Raw genomic sequence first — 10,027 nt, forward strand, 5'->3', positions numbered from 1 at the left:
ACAGTGCATTTGCAATTTGGAAAGCTGTTGTGGCCACAAAACAATTGTATTGGAGGGTTCATTTAAAAAAAAAAAAAAGAAAGAAAAAGATGCTGAATTTAGTTTGAGAATCACCCTTCTTATTTGATCTAAATCTTAGCTTTGCAATAACTACACTTCCTGAGACTATTTTCATGTAGCTCTGAGAGGAAGCATAAGTAACAAACCTACTAAAGAGCACGATGGAAACATAAGGTTGGCTGTGACTGTGACAGGCTGCGGCACGGGGGATTTCTTGGAATGAGTCTGTGTTCTGGCACAGCCAGTGCCTTGGTACACTTCACTGGAGCTGGCAAGCAACTGCCTCTAGAGACTGATGCCTGAGCACCCTGGGCAGGGAAAGAGCTGTTCCCAATAGGAGGAACAGTTCTCTGCAGGGAAAGTGCTCAGCCAGTGCAAATCTCTGTGCTAGAGCCCTTTCTTGACACTGTCTTGGAAAACAAGAGAACAACCCTGCAAGAGCCTGGTGTGAAATGCATTGGATATGTCCTTCTGTCTCTTGTTTGTGGGGAGGTTTGTCAGTCCCACAGCAACAGGAAGGTGAGCACAGGCAATGGCTGCTGATTTTTTACATTAACTGAAACAATACAGTCATTTCATACTTGAATAGGAGATGATCATAGAGCGGTTTGGGTTGGAAAGGACTTTAAAAGGACCTTAAAGCCCTTCCAGTTCCAACCCCACCTGGCCATGGGCAGGGACACCTCCCACAGGACCAGGCCTGTGCCAGTGCCTCACCACCCTCATAGTAAAGATTTTTTTCCCTACGTCTAATCTAAATCTACCCTCTTTTAGTTTAAAGCCATTACCCCTTGTCCTATCACTACACTCCCTAACATGAGTCCCTCCCCAGCTTTCCTACAGCCCTCTTTTGGTACTGGAAGGGCACTATAAGGTCTCCCCAGAGCCTTCTCTTCTCCGGGCTGAACAACCCCAGTTCCCTCTGGCTTCACAAGAGAGGTGCCCCAGCCCTCTGAGCATCCTTGTGGCCTCCTCTGGACAATGATGAGACATTGCACCCTGGCTGCAGCAATGTGATAACTCTGGACAAAGAGGTTTTGTGGCACAACTGCCCTGAAGACACATCATCTGAGAGGAGCCAGAGGGGGAGCATCAGGTTTTGGCACAGCAGAAAGGTGGGAAGGACAAGAGCAGAAAGTGCTGGAGTGACACAGACACAGCAGACCTTGATGCCACTCTGTTAGCTAGAGACAGTAGAAAGAATGAGGGATTTCATAAAGATACTTGCTCAAATTAAATCCCTTCTGAAAGAAAGCAGCATTTGGAAATCACTCAGGGTTACATTTGCTTTCATGACTCTGCCACTGGAACAAATCTATTCATCACAGCCCTGTATTAATGAATTAGTTAATTAAGTAGCTCGTTATTTAATAACACAGATTGTAAGTGTGATGAAATAAAAGTCCCCTTTGTAGCTAGAGGCACATCTTTGCCAATGAGCTAAGCAGTTTGTAGTTAATCAGGCATGCTTGCTGTCTGACACGGTCAGAATTTGCTGAATCACAGGCAGTTTATTTCCAAGGTTATTGCTTACAGTCATTTCTTGGAGCTTGTCAAGGCCTCCAAGCCCAGGAAACTTAGAAGCTGTCCAAGGGCATGTACACATGGAAATGCTCAAACTCATTAGAGGGCACCAGGGCACAGTTATTTCTGAATCAGCACTAAATTACCTGTTGGTTTATATTGCCAGGTAAAGTGCTGATGGATAGGTTGGTTCATTAATAAGCAATAAAGCCCCAGAGACTCTAGCTTTAAGATATTGAAAAAGGCAAGGACATAATGGAAATATGGGTTCAATGTTTGACACTGGTATGGCTTCCCTGGGTGACCCTAAGAAAGCTCCCTGATTTACATCTGCTTTGAGATACCTGGGAACATTGCTTGGTATCCAGGTCAGGGTTTGTACTTCAGCTCCACATTAGGAAGAGATTTGTGGGGCAGCAATGCTCACCTTTATCTTGGTCATGTCAAAGATGGCTGGGTGTGAAGGCTGAAGAAATCCTCAGCTTGCTGGTCTACTGGGGCCCTGGGACTCTGGGGCAGTGCAGAGCACTTCAGCGTGCAGTTGAAGCCTTAGCCTCTCTTTGCCTCAGGTTGTGATAATGTTAAACAAGCCTAAGAACTTTTCCTTGCCTTACAGAGGATGTGCAAGCACTGTAAGATGCTTAGGTACTATGATAATAGGAGAGAAGGGGGAATAGGCATCTAGGAGACGTTTATAGGCCATGAGTGTTTCTCCAGCAAAAATAAGTTAATCTCAACAAGATGGCCAAATTCCAGTTCACGCATATGCATTTCTAAGTTGTCTTTGTGTAAATTACCATCTCCATGAGTTCTGGCACTTGAAATCAGACACTTCTCCCACTAGTCCTCCTGCTGTGATCCTCTACCATCATCCACGTTTTTGTTCTTTTCCCCTTCACCTCCTCCCTTCTGACTAAGCTCTCGGCTGTGATTTCTCCCTCCTTTTGCTCCTTGAAGCAAGTCTGTTCATTATTTATTAACTGCCATACTCTTATACCATCTGTCTCAACTCGTTATCCATATTCAGCTTGTCAAATAGGCCCTAAAAGGTCATTCTCTGGAATCCTAATGTGTAGTCTGGCCCTCCTTATATAGCTCTGTGCTGCTAAGCCATTGGTTTCCAACTCCTACTGTTCGACGTTCCTCTGTATCTCACAGACACCCAATTTACTAGTCTGTGTCCTTAACTTCAGAAAAGCCGTTTATTCTGCTTGACTGATGCTTGTTCCTTCTTTCATCTGCTACATATTCACTGTGCCAGCTTGCTGCAGCACATACTGTCTTAGCTATGACCTTTAAAGCATCTGTACCAAAAGAATATCAGGCTTTAAAATATAATCTCCCTTAACAATCTAGGGGACTTTCTGTCCCTCGGTTCATAATGTAACGTGGCAGATTACAAGTTCAGCCCACAGTCACTCCACTGTGAAAGTCACCACCACATCAGGCAGTTGGATTTTAGTGCCTGATGTGCTGGAAACCAGAAACCTCCCTCAGCACACTCAGGATGGAATAGCACAAAAAAGTGTAACAGCATTAGAGCAGTAGAGCCAGGTTCTTAATGTGAATCAGGATGGCTCAATGAAAAACAGCTGGACTCCTGACATTCATACCACATCCAGCTGTGCCCCCAAATTCACAAGCTATTGTAAACGCATGATCTTCAAACATAACTTCTCTTCACAGAAATTATGTTGCTGTAGCAAAGTAATGCAGGATGCTCAGAACATATTAAAGTAGGTGTTTTGCCACGGTAAAATAAAATTTACATGGTATGGACCTGCACAGGAATATGTATAAACCACCACAGATCAATAGAGATTATCCAGAAACCATAAGACAACTTAAGTTCAATAAACTCTGTAGCAGAGAATTTTGAACTGCTTTCTCTGTTAAATAATTAATCTGATCTGCTGGTAGCGCACCAAATTGCTTGAGCTCTCTTTTCCCTTCATTTCTCAATATACTAGGGCTGTATCAGCACTGATCATCCTCCCATTTACAGCATAAGCAAGCTGAATAAATGAGTCCCGTCCCAGAGATCCCAGCAGCACATTAAAGAAAATCATTGATTTTTACACTGAACAGAGGACTTTTACCCTACTTGTCCTACCTGTGCTGCAGGGGAGCAATCATTAGGTGCCATCTGTACTGCTGAAAGCCAGTTCTTTAAGCCAGGTGATTTCAAGCCAATGACTTTCAAACATCTTGCTCTCCTTTTAACTCACAGCTACTCATGCAGGATCTGTGGCACAGATAGCTTGCTTAATAAGCTCCAAGGAAAGTTTCTGAACCTGTGTTACATATCTATCAAATAACTTCTTAATAAAAATCTCAGGAGAAAATTGTTTTTGTTCTTAGTTTTCACTTAATGTAGAGCTCTCCTCTGAAGCCACAACAAAAGAAACCTCTTTATCCAGAGCTCAGACTCTTTTTAAGATAGGTACCTGTTACAGACGTGCATGAGGCAGCTTTGATTTTTAAATCTCTGTTGTCCAGACCCAGTTAGCCTCTTGTGAGTATTTGCAGTGACAGCTGATTGCTATAACAGTAAACAAGTAGCTTTGCACCTGAAAACCATTTATTGGCATGCCTACACACACATACAGTGTCTTTAGTGGCAAAGTAGCTCCCTTTTGCTTCCAGCTACCATGTGGCTGATTAAAAAAAAATAAATAGAAGACTCACTCACCTGCCTTGATTTCTTGAAATGAAACAGCTCTGCTTTCTGCTAGATTTTCTAAGAAATTCAGGCTGGAGCTGACATTCCTCCAAATCCAAGAGTCTCTGACCTGGGACTGTGATGTGGTCCTCTCTCAAGAAGGCCTGGTGACCATGGTTTCTTTTGGATTTTATTTGCAAGGACAAACATTTCTTCCATTCTTGAGAGACTGGAGAGGAGATGGGAGGAATCAGGAGGATTTTTTAAGTGGTATATACACTGTCCATTTATCTGACCACGATCATATATGAACTATATAACTTCTGTCTGAAGAGCTGACCTGTATTTGTAAGGAGACCAGATCTTCAGTGAATTAAATCATCTTGATTTACTGACTGGTGTTCAGATCTGAGACCATCCTATTGGAAACTCCTCGGGGACTTGTTTCTCATCATCACCTTAGGATTAGGATACTTGATGGAAAGAGAAAGCAAGGAAAGAGACTGATGAAAACATGCAAGACATGGCCTATATGGGTACAATTACCTCAAGTGGTCAGTAGGGCTTTTTTTTGTTGTTTGTTTTGGTTTTTTTTGCCTGAGTGATATTCCCCATGGCCAACTGTGTCCAAAAGTATTTCATAATCATATACTCCAAGACTTTTTTCCCCGTCTGGTTATTATTTTGTCAGTGAAGTAGAGTTGCAAAAAGTCAAGCAAGAATTAGTGAGGATTACAGCTGAGCTCTGACAGAGATGGCCTGAGATGGGTTTATAATCCTTAGGTATGAAGCAAGAGCTGCTGTTATTACTAAGGAATAGATTTTTTTTTCCCCCTGTTAGTGGATCAATAACCTGTCAGAGCTGCCATCCTTCCCTGGCCATCTCCCACTCTCCTCTGAGCAAAATTTGGACCATTATCCCCATTCCCTGACTTCTGATTTCACTTGCTTTCTACCTCTCTGCCACCTTATCCCCCTCATTCCTTTTTTCTAACTGCACTCACAAATGTATTCTCTCCAGGTCTTGCCACTTTTCCCTCTGCAGGATCCTTGCCAAGAGCCCAGCCTTGCCATCTGTCCAGGAAAATGATGATTCTGCAAAGCTCTCTTCTGGATGTTGAACTGTGTAGCTGGAGCAGCAATGTTACTGTTAGCAAAAATATATATATATATAAAACAAAACAAAACAAAAAAATAATCAGAGCCTTGTGATGAAAAAGAGCCTTTTTCTGCCCCACAACAGAGGTCAAATACTTTCAGTCACATGCATATAAAGAACAGGGTTACTTTTCCTATATTATATTTTTCTATATTCCTTTCTTAACAACATCCCTTAGAGAATATTACATAAATGACAGTAAATTTTCGTTGATAAGAAAAATGTCAGTTTTTCAAAACATGATTTTTTCAGGTAAAAAACTGTTTCAACAAACATTTCTAATAAAAAATGGATCGAGTAGCTGACAGGCTGGCACTTCCTAAATTGTTTTTCCTTTTGAAACAATTCTCCATGCTTTTTTTTTGTTTGGTGTTTATGAGAAGGGCAGTCTTCTGCCATAGGTAAGGTGAAACAGGGAAAATAATTTTTAATAGTTAAGAACTGTGAAGCTGGACTGCAGAGGTCAGTGGACACCTGACAAAGACCTTGAGCCTCATTTATAGAAAAGGGAACACAGGGAGCTCATCTCCCACCTGCAATTTATTTAGGCTTTTGGGGCACAAGTTGCCACCTATTCATGCAGACACAGCTGCAAAGGGTTTGAGCAATCAAGTGACAATGTTGTGCCCTTCCCACTGGGAGCTGGGGACCCCCAGGCAGCTAAGTGACAGTCCCCTAAGGCTGCTCAGAGGGTCTGCAGCACAGTGCTGCAACACCTTAATCTAGCAGTGTGGCGACCAGACCTTGCTACAGCCCTCAGTCTAGTGACACTCGTGTAAATGTTGGCTGTCTGAAACCCAGGCTAGTGCTCCCCTGGGAGCTGCGAGTTGTTAAGCATCTCAAAAACCTGCTCCTTCACTTGTACAAATGGAGCCATTAATTGCATCCTCATTAAGAGGATAAGATTGGAACTTTACAAAAGCCAATAACACCGATCTGCGCTATTCCCTTTCCGAAAGGAGGATTTCCTCTCCAGCTCCTTCACAGCCAGCTTTGTCACTGCAGTGTCCTTATGGCCGCAGCAGGATCTTGGGCATCTTCCCACTGCTGCCAACAGAAGGCAGCTCTGGGGGCAGGGATGTTTTGCCAGAGGAGTTGTCCTTCAGGCAGAATATTAAACCTCTCTGCTGTCTGTCTTACAGGGATTTTTCTGATGAATGCTAAAAATCCCTTGAAAGCAATCCTGCAGTGTTCCTGCACTGCTCCCTACCATTCCTTCCTTTGCACTAGCATTAACAGAGCCTTCCCCTTCAGCTCCGTGAGACCTTCCCCTTTCTGAACGGGGAAAGGCAGAGAGGAGAATCCAGATTTCAGGTCCTAGCTTCTCTCTACCCCCACCACATACAATTATACACTCACAGCTCCCATAAAGCAATGGCCTTGATCTTCTTGCTTTGCCAGAAACTCCCTTGTGCCCCAGGTATTCCCAGGTACTTTATTTATTTGAGTCCAAAGCTGTGGATAGTGGGGACAGAAGCACTTTGAGGAGACCCAGAATAAAGTTTCTCTGCCTCTGCCTCTCTCCCCTGCAGACTCCACCTTAGGACCTTACAAGTGTTGCATGTTTAAACCTTGCCTGCATGCCTTGGTTTGGTAGCGATCATTTTAAAAGGGTCCAAGCTTGAAATAGGCTCGATGTTATGTGTACATTTGTCTCAAGCTTTCATGCACCACTGTGAAGCATAATTACAGTGATCCAAGCCTGCAATCTTTATGAGAAGCCATGATTTCTCATCTCAATGCTAAATGGGGCTGCTAATATGAGTAAGTGCAGCTTAGCTCAAGTGAAAGGGTGTTAAAGAATCAGGTCTAGAGTGAATCAGCCCCTGCATTCATGGCAATGGAAGGAAGCAAGTAGTGTGAATTATCTAAGTGAAATATTGAAGAGTACTAAATAACAGCCTGCCTCTGAGCACTGCCCCCTCTCCTGGGGGAATTCTCCCAAAATATCCATCCTACAAGTTCAATAGGAAGCCAGAGACTCTTATTTGCTGAGTCTTGTTTTCTGAATTACACATTCTTCCTCACACGGGTGGCAGTCACTTGTCTATGGGACTCACCAGCTCGTGTCAATATTTCCTATGCTGCCCATGATGTGAGCGAACTCATAGAGTAAAAAACAATCTTTGTGTATCAGCAAAAGAACACAGATGCTTAAACAGATGCTTTTCTGAGTTTATTGTCTTTTGTGCTCCTGCGTTTGTAGGAGGCAGAGCGCCCAGCTTCCAGCCATGGCTTTTTAATAGAGAAGGAAAAGATTTCCAGTGCTCGGTCTTCAAGAACATATTTCACTTTTTGAAAAAGAAGGTGTAAGGCTAGAGGTAAGGTCTGTGGAGATCTAGAATCTGATGAATCCTACTCTTAATCATTAATAATACTTCATTTCCTAAGACCAATTTTCAACCCACTTCTGAAGCAACCAGAGGATGAGAACAGTGAGGTCACTGCAATTCCTGCTCTGATGTTTGAGGTCACTTTGAAATATAACCTGCCAACAAATGATGCTTAAAGACTTCCAAAGCAAGGTCTAATGATCCTTAGCACATATTGTTCTTCTTCTATTTTTTTTTTTTAAGGTTCTTTCCTCTACTTTTCAAAAGAAGTTATGTCTCTATGGAGCTACATTTTCACTGCCTTGGAGAACATGCTGTTCAGTCATGACACATCTCTGTGTAATCACAAAAGTTACTTCAAGACTGGGAGGTTCTGAGACTCAAAAGTACCCTTGGATTTTTTTTTTAACCATTAGTGGTGACACTCCAGCATTGAAACAAGAGCTGTAAAGCTGATTTAAGTGCTTTTAATGACTGTAAAATGTATTAATTCCCCTCCATATTAACATTTCCACTGTGGGTGCAAATGCTTCCTTTTACTGCTACATGCACTGTAGTCTCCTAATCTTTCTGACTTGACCAGAAAGCCTATGGGATTTATTTTATTTAGTTTTTTACTTTATTGATTACTTCTTCTGCCCTGGAATAATGCCCTACTGCCTTTTTAACTTCATACAAAATGTATTGTGTGATTCAGCATAAAGAAAGGAGCAGGAAACACATTGAAAGCAGTGACAAATGACAGAGCATTCAGAGCAAAGGAGGATGCTCTGGAAGGGCCTGCAGAGACCGTGTTGTAGTTATATGACATGAATATAGAGGTAGCTAAACAAAAATGAATAGGAAGCTTTAAAAAATTTTCTCAGAGCAACTCCCATGAACAGCATAGGTGAGACTCTTCCTTTTATCCTGAACATATGGGATGCAAAAAATCCAAAGCACTTGTAGGAGTGATGCCCTTCTGAGCACGTTTTGAGAGTGCTTCTACCGAATTTCTCCTCTGGAGTCATTTTAGCTGCATGTACTTTAAACCCATACATGTCTGCTAAATAACATCACAAAGTGCAGGGATAGCACTGTTAGGTGCAGTGTGTGCTTTTCTGCACAGCTCTACAGCGTAACTGTGTGGGTAACAGCCACACGTGGCACTAAGGAACACGTGGTGGGACTTAGTAGGTTAGATTCATGGCTGGACTGGATGATTTCGAAGGTCTTCGAACCAAAATGATTCTATGATATAAAAAGTCATGTATAGCCCAAGTCATTTTTTAGCTAATGTACTTTTTATTTAGGCAAGTAGCTCAAAGCTTGAATTGAAGTCCACATTTCTGTGCATGCCTACACTGTGCTGGCTCCTCTAGCGTGACACTACTCAGTTTCCCATGTGAGACTCCTTTCAAAATCCTTGTCTACAGCTGTGTGCAGCAACAAACGCACAATGCTGGAGAGCCAGCTGGCTGAAAACAGCTTGAAAAATAATGGAAATCAGGTGTCTAAAATCAGAATGTGTTTAGATGTGACTTGGCTTCCCTTGGTTTCCCCTGCAGACTGCAGTGATTCCATACTAACTTTGTTTTTTGCTTTCTGTGAAAATCATCCTCCATCGATGGTTAGATATGGGAGAGCAGGGCTTGGTGGGACTTTGGGTGACTTTATCTTGGCAGACACTGCCTGTTAGTTGTACATCTGTCACACAGATGGGTAGACACCAGGGGAAGAAAAAAAAAAAAAAAAAAAAGAAGAAGCCACCAAATAAAAGTAATTTGGGGATCTGGATGAAAAGGAAAACCAAGCTCATATTTTGTGTCATTATGATGTTAACCACTCCAGATACTCAGGATGAGCATGCTCTGGGTAGGTGGCTATACACGGATTTGACAACTAGAGAGCTCTCTTCAAGCAATCCAGCTCGGTACTGTTCTGCTCTCTGCAGAAACCAGCACCACACGTGGGAAGTAAGACTTCTGGGAATGGCAGAATTTGAGACCACACATTACCTTACAACCTCCTTTAGATTCCTTTACAGTCTATGCTAGGTTCTCACTTAGCTTGGTAATTTTTCATGCCTGTTTTTGTTGTTGTTGTTGTTTTTTTCCCTGAGGCTTTGGGTTTTGCAGATGCAAAACCACTCCCCAAACATTCTGTTGCCATTTTTTGCAATGGAAAAAATGTGCGTTCAAAATGTTGGATGTTAAACTCAATGCATGCGTGCTTGTGAGCTTACCTTTGTCTCATTGCTATTGTTCCCTCAGGACGTGACCTTCACCCCCATGATGAATAGAGGAAAAG

The sequence above is a fragment of the Cygnus atratus genome, chromosome 11, assembly GCF_013377495.2.
Source record: "Cygnus atratus isolate AKBS03 ecotype Queensland, Australia chromosome 11, CAtr_DNAZoo_HiC_assembly, whole genome shotgun sequence".
NCBI classification, from domain to species: Eukaryota; Metazoa; Chordata; class Aves; order Anseriformes; family Anatidae; genus Cygnus; species Cygnus atratus.